We start from the raw sequence: 21,088 nt of genomic DNA, 5'->3' as shown, positions 1-21,088 counted from the left end.
CTGTAGTACTCCACTAGAGACCTCCAACCAGCTTGACAGTGTCAGCCAACACTCTTTGGTTATGGACATTCAACCAGATACTGGGATGGGATCTGGATCTATGATTTCATTGGTGTAGGTGAGAAACTCCTTCCACTGATGGAGCTCAATACCTTCCTTACGACTTAAGAATCTTCAAGAGCTTCTCGGAACAGAGGTGTCAGACACTGACGGCAACACTCTCAATTGAGGCCTGAACTAGATTAAAATAATTATATGATATATCATAATATTTATAATATATAATATAATATTTAAACATTTAACAAAATAGATAAATAAGGTACAGTAGGACATAGATAATGTCAATGTGCAGTTTTCTTGTCAATATGGGCCCTGAAGGGATCCTTATGTATGACTAAGTGTCTTTCTTCTCTATATGAGTTTGACTCCATTGGCCTAGAGCACTGAGACATCAAGTGACTTGCCCAGGGCCACACAACAAGTATATGTCAGAGACAGGACTTGAGAGTAAATCTTCTTTGTTTAGGGACCAGCTCTTTATCAACTACACTTACTGTCTTTCCAACCAGTTATAAATCTGCTTAACCACACTGTCAACAAACCCACATGTCCTCATCCCATCCACAGCAATAACATGAAGAAATTCTTTCAAATGATTTTCTAGGGGTAACTAGGTGTTACAGTGGATAGAGCACCAGCCCTTGAATCAGTTCAAATCTTGGCCTCAGACACTAGTTGTGTGTCCCTGGGCAAATCACTTAATCCTGATTGCCTCCAAAAATCACATGTTCTTATAAAATCCAGTTCTTCCATGTCTTTGGCCTTCTCTCATTGTTCTTTTTAAAAGCAAACTTAATGACTGTGAACTTAATGATCAACCAACACAAATATTTCCATAATTGAAAATGTACAAAAGGTATGACTTTTTTATCATGAACCCAAGCTGTTTTCTAGTGATCACTTCCCTCTCCAAGTGCCCATAAACCGTTTGTTAATAATGTGTTCTACAATGTTTCTGGGGATCAATATCATGCTTACTAGTCTATTGGTTATGAAATCTATCTTTTCTGCCTTTTTAAAAAATTGGGATAACATTTGTCCGTCTCTGGTCTTTGAACACATTACTTCTTCTCTAGGATTCCTTAATGGTTATGGATGAGGATTCTGAAATCCCACCTGAAAATGCTTTCAGTTCCTTAGAGCAAAAGTTTGTCCCAGCTTAGAGAACTAAACTCAGATTTTCTCTTCACACATCCTTACTTAATATGGGGTTTCAATTTCCTTTTTATCATGTTTCCAGTTTGAAGACTACACTTTTTGACAGAGAAAAGAATGCAAGAGAGTTGAATAGTTCTGCTTTCCTTTGTTATTGGTTGATAGTATGCCAACTACTCCAAGAGCAGAGTATATCCCTTCCTTGTTCTTCTTGCACCAAATACAACTTTTAAAAGCCTAGGATGTTGCCCAAGAGATAAATTGCCAAAGGATATGAACAAACAGTTTTCAAAAGAAGAAATGAAACCATTAACCACATGAAAAAATGCACAATGTTCTAAGTCATTAATAAGAAAAGAAATTCAAATGTTTAAGACTCTGAGGTTTTATCTCATATCCACCAAATTGGCAAGGATTATACAAAATAGTTAGTGTTAAGAGACCCTGGCAGGAAAGAGGCACATTAATCATTAATGCACTGTTGGTGGAGCCATGAATTGGTCCAACCATCCTGTGAAACAATTTTGGAACTAAATGAGAAAAATATTAGTAAAACATTACTAAACAGATATCCTCTGATCTTATGATTCCATTACCAGGTAACTGGCCCATCTTTCAACATCATGTTCCTTTGATTGTAGGGTCAGCTAGGTGGTGCAGTGGATAGAGCACCAGTGCAGCAGTCAGGAGGACCTGAGTTCAAATCTCACCTCAGACACTTGACACTCACTAGCTATGTGACCTTGGGCAAGTCACTGCACGCCAATTGCCTCATCCTAGGTCATCTCCAGTCATCCTGATGAATATCTGGTCACTGGATTCAGATGGCATGGCTCTGGAGGAGAAGTGAGGCTGGTGATCTGCACAACCCTCCCTCACTCCAAATGAAGTCAAGTGTAAGTCATGTCCTTTGATTGTATCTTTTATGCCCTCCTTCCTTTGTGATTCTTTGTCTGTAAAGTGATGAATCCTACTGCCTTCCATGACCTTGTCTCTTGCCTTTATGGAGATCCTCAACTTTAGCTGTTCAGAGACCAAGGATTCCATGATTCTTAGCCATACAGTATCATAAAAGGAATATGCCATGCATTTGATACCCCTTTCCACTCATAGAACCTTCCCTTATTCCAATGATTAATAAGCAAAATAAACCCACAAAAGGACTGACAGCACATACTATATTCAACACTAATAAGTCATCAACTTCCTACTGTGAAGAGGAAAGTATGTTTCATCATATGGAACCTGTGGAACCAACATTAGTCATTGTCTTTAATTCAAGTTCAACTATCTTTTTGTGTTGCTTTTCTTTGCATAATTGTAATTGGCATTTACATTATTCTGCTGACTTTACCCTGCATCAGTTGTAAATTTTCCCATGTTTCCTTAAATTCTCCAAATACATCATTTCTTATAGTACAATAATATTGAATTATAGTTATGATTTCCCAGTTAGTGGGAAATCATTCTTTCTAGATTTTTCTGGTGTGACAAAAAAGCACCGCTGACTAACTGGGTATATATGAGACCTTTATTTCTGTCATTGACAGGAATTTGATATTCAGGAATGGACAGCCTGAATGCTCCACTGGTATCCTATGGATGTCAAAAGAATTTAAGGAGTTGACCAACCCCATTGGGTGAAGCCCCTGTAATGAATTAAAAGGAAGATGTAGATGGGAGTCTCATAGGATGGGTGAGCATGGAAGGGTTGAGATCTGTAACACTGAAGAAAATACCTAATTTAATGAGTTTGCAGATCCACTGGAATATTTCAAGAAAATTTTATACAAATAGAAAACACATGTGCATGCACGAACACACATGAATAGACTCTGATGGTTTTTCCTTCTTTAGAGATCTTCCCTTCATAACTTTTTCTGAGATGACCTTTTTGGATCCATTTCAGCCCTGCAACTCTGAATTTATGTTTATCCAGTCAAATCCCAATATTTTGTCTTGGGTTACCAGGCCTCTTTTCCCCATTTCTTCTTTATTTCAACTTTCTTATCTTCTTAACACCCTTCACTTTGACTCACTACTTCATCTGACACCCATACCCAACTCACACCTCATCCACTTCCCATTTGGCTTTCCAACACAGTATGTAAGATATTTCCTCCATTCTTCCTCCTCCCTTTGCTCCTAACCATCCCTCTCCTCAACTTTGCCCTTCACTTTCTTCCTCTAGGAATCCTTCATAGACTTGATTTCCCCATCCCCGACATTTCCTATACTGTCTAGAACTCTGTGCTTTTTGTCTGTATTTCTGTCTGGGTTCTAAGCATGTGTCCTGATTTCTTTCTTCATCAGGACCTCTCTAAGCAAAGGAATTGTGTCTCTGGACATCTGCCAGGGATATTTTAGAGAGAATTCCAGAAAAATCAAAGAATAGATTAACGAAAAAAATCTATTACATATTTACTATGTCTTAGATATTATGCTTAACCACTGGGATACAATTACAAACAAGCAAGACAGTCTCTGCCCTCAACAAACCTATGCTTTAGTAGGAGAAGACAACACATATAGGGGAGTCATGGCCAGAAGTCAATTGGAATCACAGAGCAACTGACTGGCATGTCCCCACTAAGAAAGACTGTGTTGATGAGATTACTCTTCTCAGAGTTAGAATCGGAAAGGAGTGGTATGGACCACTGGCATGGAGATGGCCTGAAAGTAGCGAGAAGAGTGGGAGACTCAGCCAAAAAAAAGAGAATACTTGCCAATTAGAACCCAGAGTGAAAGAGCTGAGAACTTTCAGCAGGAAGTGGAGGATGGAGTATAGGAAGCATGGCAAGGAGATGGCCAGGAAGACACTTGACTTGAAGACACTCTGGTAGAGAGGAAAGGTATTTGGTATCAGAGGACTGCAGGTGGGGGTGAGGGGAAGGGAGGGGACATGCATGCCTGATTTGGGGGGAAATGGAGTCAAAGATTACAGAGGAACAGTAGGTAGGATCCCATGAATAAAATTCTACAAGGAATGTCATCCCAGGAGAAAAGAGAAACCTTCCAGAATGAAATTCTGAAGACACAAAGGGAAACATTTCCCATGAGGAAGAAAATGGAAATTGTCTGAAGAAACAGATATGAAGGCCCAGGGAACTGAGCAAGCAACTTAGATTCAATAAAGATACATATAGATGATGAAAATAAGGGGAGGTAACAATAAAAGAATATGACCTCGTCCTGAAAAAATAGGATCTGGAACACTAAAGTTCAGAATGCGCTGAGGTTGTTGTGGAAAGCTAACAACAATAAAAAGTTTTTTCACCCCCTTAAGCTATGTCAGGACAAAACAGAGGGACCTTTGAAGGATCCCTAAAAGGCTAATGGAAAGGGTCATGGAAGGCAGGAGCAAGGTATAATAATTACAGACAAAGAATTACCAAGGAGGTGGGGCATGAAAGATACCATCAAAGAAACATGTTTTTGAAAGATGGGCTAGTCACACAGTGACAGTGCAAGATGGCCAATGGATTCCTATCTTCTGGATGTCAAGAGGGCATCCCTTGTAGTGTTTGGGGCTAATGAGAACTGATAAAAGAGAAGAGGCTGAGTTGCTTAATTCTTGTACTTCTGTTGTTTTTGATGTTTGTTTGTGGGTTTTGTAGGGTTTTCTTTTCTTTTTGCTAAGAAGAATGACCTTTTCATTGGAAATGACCAACTGGGAGTTGTTGCCCAAGATAAGTAAGAGGCTATAAGAGAGCACCTTGTTACCTCTGATGAACCCGTCACTTGGCTCAGAAGAATTCCATTCACAAGTGTAAGAATTGACAGATGTCATTGCTGGGTCACTCTCTGTGATATATGGAAAATCATGGAAAATGGGAGAGATATTGCAAGACTGGAGAAACATTAACGTCATTCTGATTTTTTTTTGAGGCAATAAAACAGAGTCTATACAAACTATAAGTCAACAAGTATGAATTTAATTTCTTGGAAAAAACATCATTCATGATTAGTGAAGATGGAGGAAAGAAAGAGGTGATTGGCCACCAGGTGCCATCATGGCAGCTTCTTCAAGAACAGGTCATTCCAGTTTAGCCTTAATTCACTTTTTTTTTCTTAGAGCTCCTAAGAGTCAACTAAGCATAGTGGACAGAAAGTCTGCCTTTGAGGCAAAAAGATTGAATTCAAATCTAGCATCTGATACTTACCTTCTAGATGATTCTAAGCAAGTTATTTAATTTCTCCATGCCTCAGGCAGCTCTGTAAGACTAGAGATTCAGATTGCCTGTATTAGAGGGAGTCTCCTCACTGGGAGTTCCCTACTACAATGAAATCACAAGTCTAGACAAAAAATGTGTAACTCCAGTTCCAAAGCCCAACAGTATGGGACTCTGCCAGTTTGGTGGCTCAGTAAATAAAGCCCAGGGCCTGGAGTCAGGAAGACCTAACTTCAAATCCAGCCTCAGATACTTACTAGTTGTGAGACCCTGGGCAAGTCACTTAATCTCTGGAGGAAATGGCAAACCACTGCAGTATCTCTGCCAAGAAATCCTCATAAAAAGTATGAGGTCATGAAAAGTGGGACACAACTGAAGAACAATGGATCTCTCTGGTATCAGGGATATATAATATACCTAGATCTTAGTAAGGTATCTGATGAAGTATCTCATGCTATTCTTGTGGGGAAAATGAGGGACTTGGACTATCGAAGATGATAATGCAGTTAGAAGAATTCAGAACTGGTTGAAGGCTGGACTAAAAAAAGTAATAAGGGTAATTAAGTAAACCAATTATTTTAAAAATATTTCAATTAATAAGCATTCATTTTTTTCTCTCTCCTACCTATCCCCCATTCCCCAATTGAGAGGAAAAGAAAAATCAAAACAAAGTCCTTGTAAAGCAAAACAAATTCCTGTGTTGCCCAGGTCCAAAAAAGTAGCTTTTGTTCTGCATATTGAATCCTTCACTTGTCAGGAAGTGGTAGCATTCTTCTTCATCGATCCTCTATTTTTTAAAAATTAAAATATTCGGGGAGGGTGCTGCCTCTAAGTTTTATTGATAGGTTTTGTTTTTACATTACAAACATTTACTGATTGCTCCTATTTTGTGAGAAATACCTTGTAGAGAAGTAAAATAGTTAAGTAAAACTATTAATACAGGGACTTCATTTGAAATTACATGAAAAATTTTCCATCTGTAGCATGTACTTCTCTATTTTTTTCTACTTTTCTATTTTAAAAAATGAACAGAAATCCATTTTGTCACCCAATCCCATGGAAAATAAAGAAAGGAAAAGCAAATTTCTTTTAAGAAGAAATTGTTGTTAATTAACAATTAACAATAAGTAACAAGAAATATTATAGCAAATATGCATAGTCAAGGAAAACAGATTCCCTCCTTGTGCACAAAAAATATATATGTCTCATTCCACATTCTAAATCTATCACCTCTCTATAATGGATGGCATGTTTTACCATTGGTCCTTTGAATTATAAATGGTCCTTATCCTGATTATAGTTCTTATAGCTTTCAAAGTTGTTTGTTTTTACAATATCATTTTTTAGATAACTTGTTCTCCTGGTTCTTCTCATTTCATTCTTCCTTAATTTATAAAAATCCTTATAAATTAAATTATATAAAATAATTATATAAATTATAAAAATCCTTAGAATTATTCAGTATCATCATTCATTAAAACTTCACTGTCAACTAGGCCAAGGACCTCCTCTTCTCTCCACATCTCCTCAGGGATGTGTACTGGACACTGTGCTATTTAACCTTCTCACCAAATATGCAGGCAACAAAACTGAGAGGCCTAGCTAAGATACTGGACAAAGGTCAGGAGCTGAAATCATGATAGGGTGCAACACTGGACTGAACATAATAAGATGAAATTCAATCCTAGGTTAAAAAAAAATTAATTCTTTAAGTAGGGTATGAGGGAAGCATGGTTAGATAGTAGTTTGTCTGAGTTTAGCGGATTGCAGACTGAATATGAGTCATCGGTGTGATGTGGTAGCCAAAAAACCAGCCAATGTGATCTTGGACTATATTAAGAGAGGTATAATATCCCAGAGAATAAGACCGTCTCTCTATGCTCTGTCCTAGGCAGACCTCATCCAGAGGATGGTGTTTGGTTCTGGGAATGATAATAAGCTGGAGATTGTCCAAAGTAGAGCAGCAAGAGTGGTGAATTGAAGTTTACATTATATAAGAACTGGTTCAAGGAACCAAAGATATTTAGGTTGAAGAAGAGAAAATTCAGGAGAGGCTTGATAACTTAGTTCAACTTAGTCATGTGGAAGAAGGATTAGCCTTATTATGTCTGGCCCCAAAGGGCAGAACAAGGAGGCGTGATGAGTGAAAGTTCCAAAGAGACCGACTTGGATCTGATGTGAGGAATATTTTCCTAAACACTTAGAGCTGTCCGAGAGGGGAATGGGCTGCCTCAGGAAGGAGTAGATTCTCACTCACTGGAGGTCTTCAAGGGGAGACTGCCTGGCCATTTGTCACATAAATCATGGTGGGGATTCCTTTGGGATAGAAGATTGGACCAGGTGGTCACTGAAATCTCAGCCAACGCTCAAGTCCCGTGCTTCTATGATTTTAGTTTTGCTACTTACCGCTTATGTGACCTTGTATGAGTCATCTAAGAGTCAATTAAGCAGGTGTTTATTTTTCTAAAAGTTTCTTCTTTTATTGTGAATTGGAAAAACACCACACAAACATTTTGTTATGCAAAGAACAGAAAAGAGGAGTGTGTATGAAATGGTGGACATGTGCACATCATTTGCTTTTTCTCAAGTCTATATTAAACGTTTTAAAATACATGAAACCTTGAATCTATTACACACAGCTTGGCTTTCTCTTTTTTTAAACAAATACTATATTACTTATGGGCAGATAGGTGGCACAGTGGACAGAGTGCTGGGTATGGAGTCAGGAAGGCCTGAGTTCACACTTGACCTCTTACTGCAGTGTGACCTGGCAAGTCGCTTAATCACTTTTCTACCTCAGTTTCCTCAACTATAAAATGAGGAAAATAATATCACCTACCTGGAAGGATTGTTGTGAGAATCACATAAGATAAAATAAATGGTTATTCCCTTCCTTTCCCCCTTCCCTTCAACTAGTATTTATTAAGTACCTATCTGAAGGTCTACAGAGCCTTTGTGCGGATCTCATTGTTGTATGTCTGTGAAACCTGGAGAGTCTACCAGCGCCATGCCAGGAAACTGAATCGCTTCCATTTGAATTCTCTTAGGAAGTTTCCAAAGATCACCTGGCAGGATAAGATGCCAGACACTGAGTCTTTTCTTAAACTAAACTGCCAAGCATTCAAACTGTGCTTCAGAGAGTGCAATTCTGATGGTCTGGCCACATTGTTTGAGTGCAAAATGTGTGCTTACCAAAAAAGACTATTTTATGGAAAACTCATACAGGACAAGCTTTCACATGGTGGTCAGTAGAAGTGATACAGGGACACTCTTGAGGACTGTCTCAAGAACTTTGGAACTGATTGTGTGACATGGGAGACAGCACAGGACTACTCAGTATGGCATGCCCACATCAGAGAAGGTGCTATGCTCTATGAGCAAAGCAGAATTGAAATAACTCAAAACAAAGGCAGATGTATAAATTTAGAGAATCTACCCCAAATGTCCGCATGGGCTATTTGTGCCCGACCTGTGGTAGAGCATGCTGAACTCATTTGGCTCTGATCAGCCATAGTTGGACACACTGAAACTTGACTCTAACATAGTGATGTCATTTTAGTCCTCATGGAGAATGAAGGACAACGACCAACTATGATGCTACAGCAGGTAATGGGGTTGCAAAGATAAAAACAAGATAACCCTTGGACTGGAGGACCTTCTATTAGATTTAGAACAGGAAAAAGTCTCAGAGGGAATCTAAGAGAACTGTCTCTTTTATAGATGAGAAAACTGACATTAAGAAAAATATTTCAATGTAACAATGAAAAGAATGATAGACTTGGGGTCAAAGGACCTGTGCCATTTTGGGCAAATCACTCAATGTCTCTAGACTGTAGTTGCCCAATATCATACAGATAAAAATATATTTGAGCTAGCATTTGAACCCAGCTCCTTTAATTCTGATCTAGAGTTCTTTTTCCTCCAAGAAAGGACTTTTCTGTGCCTCAGTTTCCTCATCTGTGAAACAAAGGATTCAGACACGAAGATCTTTAAGGTCACTGGCTGTTCCAAATCCTACGATTCCATTTTTCTCTTTGGATCTACCCCTAGTCCCCAGGACAAGGAAGACGATCATATTGGCGCTGTTCAGGATGAGGGAGACTTCTGCCAGAGACATCAAGGGAGATAAAGCCATAGTTTGTCTACAGTTTAAGAGATTGGATCAGGGAGGTGGCAGCCTCACCCTGACTGCCCCACCCAGCTGGTGAGAAATTCCTTCCAGGCTTCCCCTTCACCAGCCTTCACCCACCCTAGCCTGCCTTCCGCTAACCCTGGCAGCTGGGAGAACAGGATGAAGGTATCATCCCTGGCCCTGAGGGACTCCAGTGGAACAGACGCTCATTTCCATGGTAATTTACATCTCATTTGTACGTGATTCACTTAATGATGAAACCCACAGAAGCATTTTCAGCCTCTCTTCCCCTAAACCCTGAACTACCTAAGGGTCTTTCCTTACCCCTTACCTCCCTACAGCCTCAGTGTCCCCCAAGTCAGTCGACAGGTAGGTCTGAGACACACCACTGATGGAACTGGGAAAGGGTATTTAAAACCTCTCATTACACAAGAGGAGGCCAAAGTCAAGAGTATTAGGATCCAGTTTTCAACCCCTTCCCAGTCTCACTCCAACTTCCATGTGAATACATTTACCCACACACAGGCAGATAGAGACTGAATGGACTCTCAAGAAACCCTGACTGATTCAGAAATTGATGACAGAGACATAGAGAGATTAAGAGAAAAGATAAATGGAAAAAGAGACACAGAAAGAGAGAGAAAAATAGACATAGAACTAAAGAAAGACGGAGAAAGGAATAGATGTAGACAAAGAAATATAAGAGGGTGTTGTGGCTTGTCCTTTGTTCTTGAAGAGGACCATGACCTCAGGAAGAAGATGCCATAACATGCTGGTGAATTGAACTCAAGTGAGTCAGGGCTGTACAAAGTCACCAGGCTCACTTTCTCCTCTGGGGCCATCTGGATCCAGTGATGAGATATAGATGAGGAAGACTGGAGATGGCCCTGGATTCAGTGGGAGGCGTTGGCCTTTTTTAATTTAAGGTCTTCCCCAGGTCTGAATTTGACTGAGGCAACGCCCATTCAGCGATTAAGTTGACGGAACAGGAGAAAGATTAAGCCTAAGTATGAGATTAAATCTTTGAGGAGAGAAGGTGAAGGGCCAGGTGAGGGGAGAGAGGAATGGGAAAGAGGCTAGAGAAGGGAGGGGGAGACCAGAAAACAGAAGCTGTCAACTGGAGATTGGGGGGTGGGAATAGCAGTGAGGGAGAGGGGCCTGGGGGCTATGCCCTTTGACCTGGGACTGCTAATGATAAAGAGGCTGCCATCAACCAGAGGATGAAAGACTGATGAGGTGATGGGGCCTCTGGGGGCCTTTGTTATGGAAGAAGAAAGAAAACTAGGGAAAGGGAATTTCTGCTGTGAGCCCCTCCAGTATGTAACCCTCTATCCTTACCCCAGCCTGGACTCTTAAAGCTGCAGCCCTAGTTAGATTAATCTCACTAGTTCTTCAGAGGGAGAGAAGAGAAAGGAGGCCTGGGGTGGAGAAAAGGGGAGAGAGGGAGAGAGAGAGAGAGAGAGAGAGAGAAAGAGAGAGAGAGAGAGAGAGAGAGAGAGAGAGAGAGAGAGAGAGAGAGAGAGAGAAAATCCTATCAGGTAGTTCTCTTGACTGATTCCACCTCATCAGAGAAAGCTGAGAGGATTCTTAGCAGTCATTTAGTCCAACCTCCTGAGGAAACTGAGACCTAGAGAGACAAAGTCACTTGCCCAAGATCACACGATCGCAGTGGCAATGTTAAAACCTATATTTTTTGACTAAAAATTCCAATGCTTTTCCGGTGAATGTACTATGCTGGAATTGAGAAGCTTCTGGGGGAGGGGAGAAGGGGAAAAGATGGGGAGCCACTGAGGGAGAGGACAGGGGATTAAGGAGATACTGTAGGAACAAAGTCTGAAGAAGGGGATACTGCACTTGGAGAGTTTTGTCTATGATGAAAACACGGTAATCCTATGCAGATTACATCTGAAAACAGTCTTCTGCAGCTGAGTACTTTGGGAATTTAGATGGTTGGGAATCCTTCTCTCCTCATCTTAAAGGGTACAGCCAGGGGGTGGGCAGACATTGACCTCCTGACCTTTCAGCCTCAGCTTCCCCCCTTCTTTGGCACTGCCAGTGGATAAACCAGTTCTACTTCCGAGGAGCTGGGATAAGAATCTTTGGGCTGGGCTCCTCCCTGCAGAAGCAGAAACTTGGCGGTAGGACAGCAGCCCTCGCCCTGAGAGGAGACCTTAGTCCCCAGATTGCTTCCCCCATCCTCCATCCTCCTAAATCAAGATCTCTTGATTTAGTTATCCCTCTTCCTCACCAGGGGGTAGAATTTCATTCTTTAAATCAGGCCTGGTATTCCTCTGGTCTAATATCTCTGACATCTGGACCATTAGGAAGTGCTTCTGTCTACCCATCCACCATTATTCCCTTAGGACGACTGTTGAGTAGGTAGATGGTACCTTCTTACTCTAACTTCATCTCCTATCAAATCCACTGGAAGCTGTCTAACCTTCAACCTTCCCACCGTAGGACTGGTTGTCGTTCCTGTATTCTCGGGGTTCTCCTCCATCCTACCCTACCTCAGTTTCCCTGGTATTCTCAGATCTCTATGCTACTAACTCATTACTCTGTGACCCCTGGGAAGTCACTCTCCATCTCTGGACTTCTATTTTTTTCATCTTAAAAAAGAGGCAACTCTATCTTTAAGGTTCCTTCTGTTCTAACCTCTCCCAAGCCCTCTTCAGCTGTCCCTTGAAAACTTACATTTTTGTTGGTTGATTGGTTTTATTAAGTTGATGTATAAAGCACTTTTCCCTTCTCTGAAACCTGCTTCCTCCCCCTCCCCCCACCCCACTTCCCTCTCCTTCCCTTTGGTTCCTATTTTCCAACCTGCCTGTCTCCATCCCAACAGCTTCCCTGATCAATGGCTCCCCTGCAGTGAGGTGAGCCCAGCAGTCCTCCGTCACTGTCACTATCACTGGGGGGGTGGGGATGGGGGGTGGTACTGAGATACAGATGACCCCACTTGACCCAGCTTTCCCCAAAATTCTACCACATTTCCCACCCCCAGTAGCTTAGGTCATACTCCTCCAGTAGGAAGGGACATCAAGAGGTCATCTCATCTATCTCTCTCCCTATCCCTATCTCTCCCCCAATACCCCCTAATGCCCAGACTGGGCTCTGTTCTAGGCCTAGCTGGTTAAGCTCTCTTTATAGCTTCTTTGAGACTGGAGCCTTTCAGGGAGCCTAGAGACAGATAGGAATTAGACTAATGTAGGAAGTTTAAGGCAAGGGAGGGGAGAGGTTGCTCTCTGTAAAGAGACTTCATTACCCTAGCTTCATATAGCTGTATGACTTTTGGTAATTCATGACCTCTCTGGGTCTCAGTTTCCTCATTTATAAAATGAAGGAATTGGACCCAACAATCTCTTTAAAAAATCTCAACCGTGGGATTCAGTAAGATTTCCATATTTGTTCTATGGATATTTGTGCCCATGTCTTTTTTTGTCCTATTAGGAGACAGTGGATAGAGTACCAGGCCTGGAGTCAGGAAGACTCATCTTCCTGCGTTCAAATCCAGCCTCAGACATATACTGTGTGACCTTGGGTAAGTCACTTAACTCTGTTCGATTCAGTTTCCTCATCTGTAAAATGAGCTGGAGAAGGAAAAGGCAAACCCTTCTAGCATGTCTGCCAAGAAAATTCCCAAATGGGTTCATGAAGAACCAAACTCTACTGAACAAGGGATGGGAAACTGTCTTTTTTATCCTTTTATCTCCCCCCAGTGCCTAGCTAGTACTGTGGCTTGTGCAAATAGAAGATTAATAAATGATCAGTGGATAAATACTTGTTTGTTCTGAGGCTGGAAACTAGAATTTCCCTGCACATTTCACTCTCCCACCTGCAACATTTTTCTCTGACTCCATTTGGCACACTCAGGCTGAGGTCAAGCTCTCCTATGAAGAGCTCAGGATGCTGGGCACAGGGTAATTGGCTTCTTTTACTTGGTTCTATCCTAGTCTGAGAGAACCTAGAATCTGACCTCATCGCTCTGTCTCTGCCAGGCAGGGTTTTCTGGGAATGGAGACTCAGCAAATCTGAGTCAGCCTAAGACAGCAACTGCAGAGGGACTGACTTCTCAACTCTTGACTGGCCTTTCCCTCCTGATGGGAGGGAGTGGGAGAGGTGTGGTTAGACCCACCAAGTCACTGAGGCAAAATCCTATAGCCCCACAGCATGTCAGAGCTGAAAGGGACTTTGGGACGCGGATTGTTATCTATGCCATTAGAACTGAGAGGAAGCTTAGGAAATAATGTTAGAAGGTAAAATATAAGAGCAAGGAAGTACCCAAGAACAAGACTGTTAGAACTGAAAGCAAGTTTTAGATCCTCAAATCCAACACCTTCTTTTTGACAGATGGAAAAACCAAGGGAGTGCTGCCAAAGCCTCAGCGAGAAACTGAGATGACATTGGACTGGAAGTACTGAAAGTGGATACAGAAAAGGCTTCAGCAATGCTGACTACTAAGTGTGTTGTTTTGGGCGTTGGTGCTGTTGGGAAGAGGTCTTTGGATTTCACATACAACAAAGATTCCCATCTAATATGTATGGGATTCTTTGGAAAGAAAAGGAAATCTTTCCTGCCGTCTAACTTTTATCCTTCACTACAGGGTCGGGCTTCACGCCTGGCGCCCCCCACCCTCCCAGCCTGTGGAGGAGGTTTCAGAATCAAACTGTTTCCCCTCCTGCCAGGCTTAAAGATTATGCCCCCAGGACTCCTAAGTGGGTCTCCAAGCTGTGTGTGTGTGTGTGTGTGTAAAAAAACTCCCTATTCAGGTGGAGGATTAAGTCCTAAGGTTACCATAGCTGAGCCAGTGATCCAGCTGGGGAGGGTTGGGAGTGGGGGCTGACCCTTGGTCTGTTCCCAGGGCCCTTGCCCCACGGCTGTCTCTGGAAGGGCAAGGGGGAATTCAAATACCCCCAGGTCCTGAGGGAGAAGAAGAAAATGGGGAGGAGTAGTGGATGGGGGAGAAAACAGAGAAAGATTTTATTAGAAGGCCACATCTCCTGGCCCTAGCCCCACCCCCCACATCAGCCTATTTAGGGACACACTAGGATGGCTCTACCCTGAGCCTTAGGCCTCTATGAACAGTGTCAGCTTCCTCAGTGATTCTAAGTGAAACTGAATTTGAGTCCAGGGTTTTCTTAATGCTACTCATTTCTGAACCTCACTGATTGCTGAATGCCAAATAGATAAATTCTCCCGAATTTGAAGTCAAATAACCAGGATTCAAATCCTAATTCTGCAACCCACCAGCTGGGTGAGCTTAGAAAAGTCAGTTCCCTTGTCTGACTTCCATTTCCTTTTATGGAAAATAGAGGGATTGGAAGAGATAATCCCTAAAATCCCTTCCTGCTCTAAATTCAAGGCTAGATTTTCTTGGTCCCGGTTCTCCCAGGAGTTTAAGATCGGTCACACCCAGAGGGGTGGAGCTAGCCCTAGAGATAGCCTACTGTTAAATTTTCATTTAACACGTTGACGCCTCCAAAATCAGCAAAGGTGACAAATCAGGGTTTGGTTTACAATTTTGTTGATTTCTAGACTTAAGAAAGTGACAGAGAAAGTGTTAATGCAGATTAAATTTAAAAGTGTGTCCTGCATACGTTTTGTTATCTAGAGTTGGTAAACACTCCCTTCCTAATCACCTTTCCACTTTCTGTCCAATGTAGCTTAACTGGATCCCCAATTCTGGCAGAAGTTTCCTTTTCCGCTTTTCTCTTCTCATCATACCATGCATTTTAAAGCAAGAGTATATTCTTCTAGGGTTTATTCACAAGGTAAATGAGTCTGTGTATATAGAAAGACTGTATCAGGGTATAGGAGTAGGAAGTCTATAAACCAGAAAGTGAGCCAGGCCCAGACTAGGCTGTGTACACTTATTCTTTCTAAATGTAGGTCCTCGGTCCTAGGTGGGCCATAATTCTCTACTGACTTGAAGTATTTCCCATCTTTTTGTCCCCTCTCTCTCTTCCTGAGAGTATGGTGACTCTCCTCTCCAGCATCCTTCACTGGTCTATCTGAATCAAACTCACTCACCCTTCTCTCATCCCAAGCCCCAAAGGGACAGGAACCAAATCCAGTACATGCCAGAATATTCACAGCAGCACATTTTTTTCATTTATTTTTGTTTTGTTTTGCTTTTAGTGTGGCAAAGAATTGGTAACAATGTTAGTGTCCATCAAACAGGCGACAGCTGAACAAACTGTAGTTATGTGAATGTAATGGAACATTAGTGTGTGGTAAGAAATGGGAGTGGGCAGCGAAGTTGTTCAGTGGACAGAAAGCCTGTCCTGGAACCAGGAAGACCTGAGTTCAAATGACGCCTCAGACACTTACTAGTTGTGTGACCCTGGGCAAGTCACTTAACCCTGTTTGCCTCAGTTTCCTCATCTATCAAATGAGCTGGAGAAGGAAATGGCAAACCGACCGCTCCAGTGTTTTTGCCAAGAAAATTCCAAATGGGGTCACAGAGTCAGAAATGACTGAAAAAATGACTAACCACCACCAACAAAGCATCATATAGTTTAAATAAGGTGCGGAGATAAGGCTCAAATTCAGATTCTTCTGGCTCTAAGATGAATCCATTTTCCACCATGCCTTTTGCTCCTCAGAAAGTGCCCCAAACCTGTCCAGCTTGTCACACCTGAGATGCAGGAATCCACTAGCAGGAGCAGCTACTAACTTTTGGATCCGTAGACAAGGACAATCAGCCTGGTGAAAAGAAGACTGGACCTGGGGGTGAGGGGTGGGGGTGTGCTGCTATCCTGGAGATCTGTCTTCAAGTACTTGAAAGATTGCCAGTAAGAGAAAGATTAGCTTTGTTCTGTTCGGCCCCCGGGGCCAACTAACTGCAAAGGGTGTAAATTTCGCAAAGAGGGGAATTTAGGCTTCCTGTCAGGAAAGGTTTGCTAGCAATTAGAGCTTTCCAAAGATGGAATGAGCTGCCTCTGGGGATGGAAGGAGCCCCCTCGTTGCAGGCCTCATAGCAAAAGTAGAGAGAGTTCTTTTTTCTTGTAAGGATTGTACTAGAACTAAGACAGTCCGCTAGGCTAGATCATGCAGTTTGGGATCCTGAAGACCTCAGTTCAAATCCAACTTCAGCCACTTACTAGCTGTGTGACCCTAGACAAGTCACTTAACCTCTGTGTGCTTCACTTTCTTCATCTGTAAAAAGGGGGGATAATAATAGCACCTTTCTCTCAGGGCTGTTTTGAGGCTCAAATGAGATAATATTTGGAAAGCGCTTTGCAAACCTTAAGATGTAATAAAAATATTAATATTTAGGGACTGCCAAGCTCCAGTTCTAGTTCTCTAGTTCTGATTCTTTGAATAAAGATTGCCTACCAGGGCACACCATACTGTGCACACAGACAGAAATACACCCTGGGGCAGAGAATATTGTCTTCAATGAGATAAAAGGCGTCCAGAGCACCTTCTATGTGGTCCAAATTCTGGCACAAAGACGCAGAGGGACAAAGGCTCTGTGCATCAGTCATACCCCCAGTTATCTGACATGTAGGTATTGTTATCAGATTTACAACGGACTCATTACTTTACTCAAGGAAGGGTCCACCACTGTACTCTCCTGGTATAATCGTAAGATCCCATTCCTTCCATTTTTAGGGTAATAATAGCTCACAGTTACATAGCATTTAAACTTCATAAGGAGGGGGGAAAGGGCTTACTCTTAGGAAACGGAGGCACAGGGAGATTAAGTGACTTGCCCTGTGTCATATGAGTGGTTAAGTGTCTGAGGATAGATTCTTCCCGACGGAAGCTTCAGTGCTTTATTCACTGCATCATTTAGCTACCTAGTAGAGGACCTCTTCAGCAGAGGTGATGTGCTGAAGTGCCAGTTGTATCACATTAGGAGTCAGGAGATGTAAGTTCAAATATCATTTCCACTACTCTGTACTGGAAGCCAATTTTATTCTCTAGGCCTCAGTTTCCTAATTTGTCAAAGGAGGGAGCTGGACTCGATGATCTTTCTTATTCTGAACTTTGTAGGAACTGTGAACTCCACCAAGCAGGCAGGCTACTCCCCTCCCATGAAGCTGAGTCAAACCACCATCCCTGCCCAGTGTGCCAACCACAGTGCCTGGGGCCAGGGAGCTCTATAGCAGGCAGGAAGGTGGGGGCATCCGGCCTTATTCTTGCTGTCTTCCCCCTTCTACCAGAACCAGGTAGCCTAGCCCACAGCACCCCTTATCCTAAATCTCACTTCCTCTCCCCTCTGTGACTGGGAATTAGAAGTTAAATCTTTCAGCAAAACTTTCCTGTTATTGTCGCTCTATCATCACATCCCCAGAATCAGAAACCAAAGAACAAATAGTGTACATGAAGGGACTGCCAGAGGTCATCTTGTCCCCTGCCCCCTGCTTTGGGGCAACCCCCCTCCCCTTTCCCATTAACCTAGTGAGATTCTATCCTGTATGATAGGCTCCCAAGAGAATGAGACTCCACACTCTCCTTTATTCAACTCCTTTAGTTGAGATTCCTACCTACTCTCTGGGGGAAATTCTTCCAAAATCTAATCTCAAAGCCTTCTACTGCTATCCCTTGTGTCTTATGTGTGTGAGGGTAGCACTAGGAGACAAAGCACCTGTTTGCCTGGGAGGGCAGTATTACGAGCTCCCTGGGGAAATGGAGATAAACTATTTGCTTCATTCCAGGTCTCCTCTTCCTATCAGTAAGGGTTTTGCTTTTTGCTTAAGAGTCTCTTTTGTTTTTCCGTCTCTCCCCTCTTTCTGTCTACTTTTGCTTCTCTTTCTCTCTCTCTCTGTCTCTCTGTCTGTCTCTCTGTCTCTCTCTCTGTCTCTCTCTGTCTCTGTCTCTCTCTGTCTCTGTCTCTCTCTCTCTCTATTTCTCTCTCTCTCTCCCTCTTTCTCCCCACTCTCTGTCTCTCTCTCTATGCCTCTGCTCCTCAGTATCTCTTCCTCCATCTATCTCTGTCTCTCTGACCCTCTCCCTTCCCCATCCCGTGTTTCCTCTTCTGTGTTCCTCTGGGTACTTATCCATCTCCCTACCTATTTCCCCCTCTCTGTGGGTGGGCATTTCTTTGCCTTTTCCTTTCCTTCCTTGTCTCTTGCTCTTCTTGGCCCGTTCTCCTCTTTCCTTCCCTCCTCTCTCCCCTCTCATTGACTGCTCCCTCCCCCCCTTGCCTTTTTCTTTCTTCCCCCCTCCCCAACTTCTGGCTGGGGGCCAGTATTGTTCCTGGCTGGCTCCCCCTCCTCCTCCTCCCTCCTTCCCTTCTCTTTCCTCCTCCCCACTTCGCTGGCTCCAGCCAGCCCATGGGGTGCCAGCCAGGCCCCTTCTCTGGCTCTGGGCCCAGCCCTGAGGTTGGGGGTATTGTGGGGGAGGGGGATCACCTCTCTCTCCGCTCCTGCCCTCCTCATAGTCCTTCCTTCCCTGCTCATGGCGGGGGTGAGGGGGGATGGGGGGAGGCTTGGGTTACTGTGGGCCCCTGGTTATTTTTAATGCCAACAGCTCAGCAGATAAATATACCTCCTCTATCCCCACCCTTCCTAGCTGCCTAAGCCTGAGCCACATCTCCTTCTCTATCCTCCCAGCTCCCTCGCTTTTCTGATCTCATCTCCACCTCCTCCCCCCATTACCCCAGTTCCCTTTTCCCAAGCCCTTTACCCTCAACTTTGCTTAACCTCTTCTTTCCTCTCTGTTCTGCCTCGCCCCTATCCCCTCTCCTTTGGGACCCCCACAAAATTCTTCCAAGCAGAGGTGAAGTGAGACTCTGAGTACTGGTGCCACCTGGTGGTCACATTGCACAAAAGTCTCTTTAGGGAGTCAGTCCTGGACAACCATCCCTGAAACCTTCTTGACCCTGTTACATTTGCTTCTTGACCCTTGCCTTTAATACATTTGAATCTAGCAGACCTTCAAGAACCTCCTATATACAAAACATCAGGCTGTGGGGAAAAATAGACCCCAATTCCTAAGTTCTTCTCTGAGCTTTCAGGCTACACATGTACACAAATAACTAAAACATATCAGGATGTGATAAGTGTGTAGGAGAGAGAAAACAGAAATGAAGGAGAAAAGCCAATGAAAGAAAGATGAGCTATTCAGGAAGGGAGGGAAGGAGAAAATCTTCATAAAGAATCATAGAAGCCCAGATGTAATGGTAGAAAGGACCATAAAAGGAAAGTCATTTAGTCTGATCCCTTCATTTTACAGATGAGGAAACTGAGGCCCAGATAGGTTAAAATATTTTGCACAAGGTTGTAGATTGGTTGGTTGGTTGTTACCCTTCCTGCTTAAAGAGGGGCCAAATGACATCACCATGTTAGGGTCGAGGTACAGTGTGTCTGACTGGCTGATCAGACCAATATGAGTTCAGAAGGTTTTACCACAGGTCAGGCACAAATAATCCATATGACCATTTGGAGTGGAAATGTCTCTAAATTTATGCATCTCATGTTTCTTTTGAACTAGTGCAGGCCCGCTTTTCTCATAGAGTACAGCACCTTCTTTGATGAAAGTACTTTATTTTAGGCAGTTCTATGCCAGTGTCTCTCATGTCTTTCACAGTAGATTCTAAAGTTCTTCAGAGAAACCTTGAAAGTGTCCTTGTAGTTCTTCTTCTGACCTCCATGTGAGTGCTTTCCTTGTGTGAGTTCTCTGTAAAATAGTCTTTTAGACAAACATACTTTTGGCATTCAAACAGCATGATCAACCCAACGGAGTTACGCTCTCTGCAGCAGAGTTTGAACGCTTGGCAATTCAGCTCAAAAAAAGACTTCGGTATCTGGTACCTTATCTTGCCAAGGATCACTGTAGACTCTTCCTAAGACAATTCAAATGGAAGTGATTCAGTTTCCTGGCACAGTGCTGATATACTATCCAGGTTTCACAGACATACCACACTGACTCTGTAGATCTTCAGTTTAGTAGGCAGTCATGCTTTCCCATACTTTCTTTCAGAACCTCTCAAACACTAAGCTAGCTCTGGCAATGCAGGTACCAACTTCATCATCTATGTGTATATCCTTGGAAAGCATGCTGACAAAGTAAGTGAACTTATCCTTAGCACTCAAAATTTCTCCATTTGTAATTCCATGTATGGATGTTTCATTTGGTTCCATGTATGGATGGTACAATGTTGGCTGATAGAGAACCTCTGTTTTCTTAGTGGTTAACTGTCAGGCCAAAATTAGCACAAGTGGCAGAGAATTAATCCATCTTCTGTTGCATTTCAGCCTCAGAGTCTGCCCTGAGTATACAATCCTCTGGGAACAAAAAGTCAAGCACCAATTCTCCCTCCACTTTAGTCTTGGCTTGAAGCCTTTTCAAGTTAAATAATTTGGCAGCTGACCTTGATGCCATTTTTGTCCTTGTTGAAGGCTTCCGACAATATCACTGAAAATATCATGCTAAAAAGCATGAGAACAAGCACACAATCCTGCTTCACTCCATTGATGATTGAGAAAACACAAGAGCGTTATCCATTATCTAGAACCTGTGCAAGCATGCTGTCATGGAATTGGCATATAATACTGATGAACTTCTCTGGGCAATCAAATTTTGCCATGATCTTCTACAAGTTCTCAGAACTGACAGT

At 42.7% G+C, this 21,088-nt stretch overlaps 1 pseudogene; it reads left to right on the top strand.

Annotated features, from left to right (window-relative positions):
* Positions 1 to 8,954: 8,954 nt before the first annotated feature.
* LOC140523092 (antizyme inhibitor 1 pseudogene) overlaps positions 8,955 to 21,088 on the top strand; it is a 36,445-nt pseudogene continuing 24,311 nt past the window's right edge.

Source organism: Notamacropus eugenii, chromosome 2 (assembly GCF_028372415.1).
Source record: "Notamacropus eugenii isolate mMacEug1 chromosome 2, mMacEug1.pri_v2, whole genome shotgun sequence".
In the NCBI taxonomy this organism is placed as follows: Eukaryota; Metazoa; Chordata; class Mammalia; order Diprotodontia; family Macropodidae; genus Notamacropus; species Notamacropus eugenii.
Note: the sequence above shows the minus strand (reverse complement) of the source record. Positions and strands in the feature narration are given on the sequence as shown.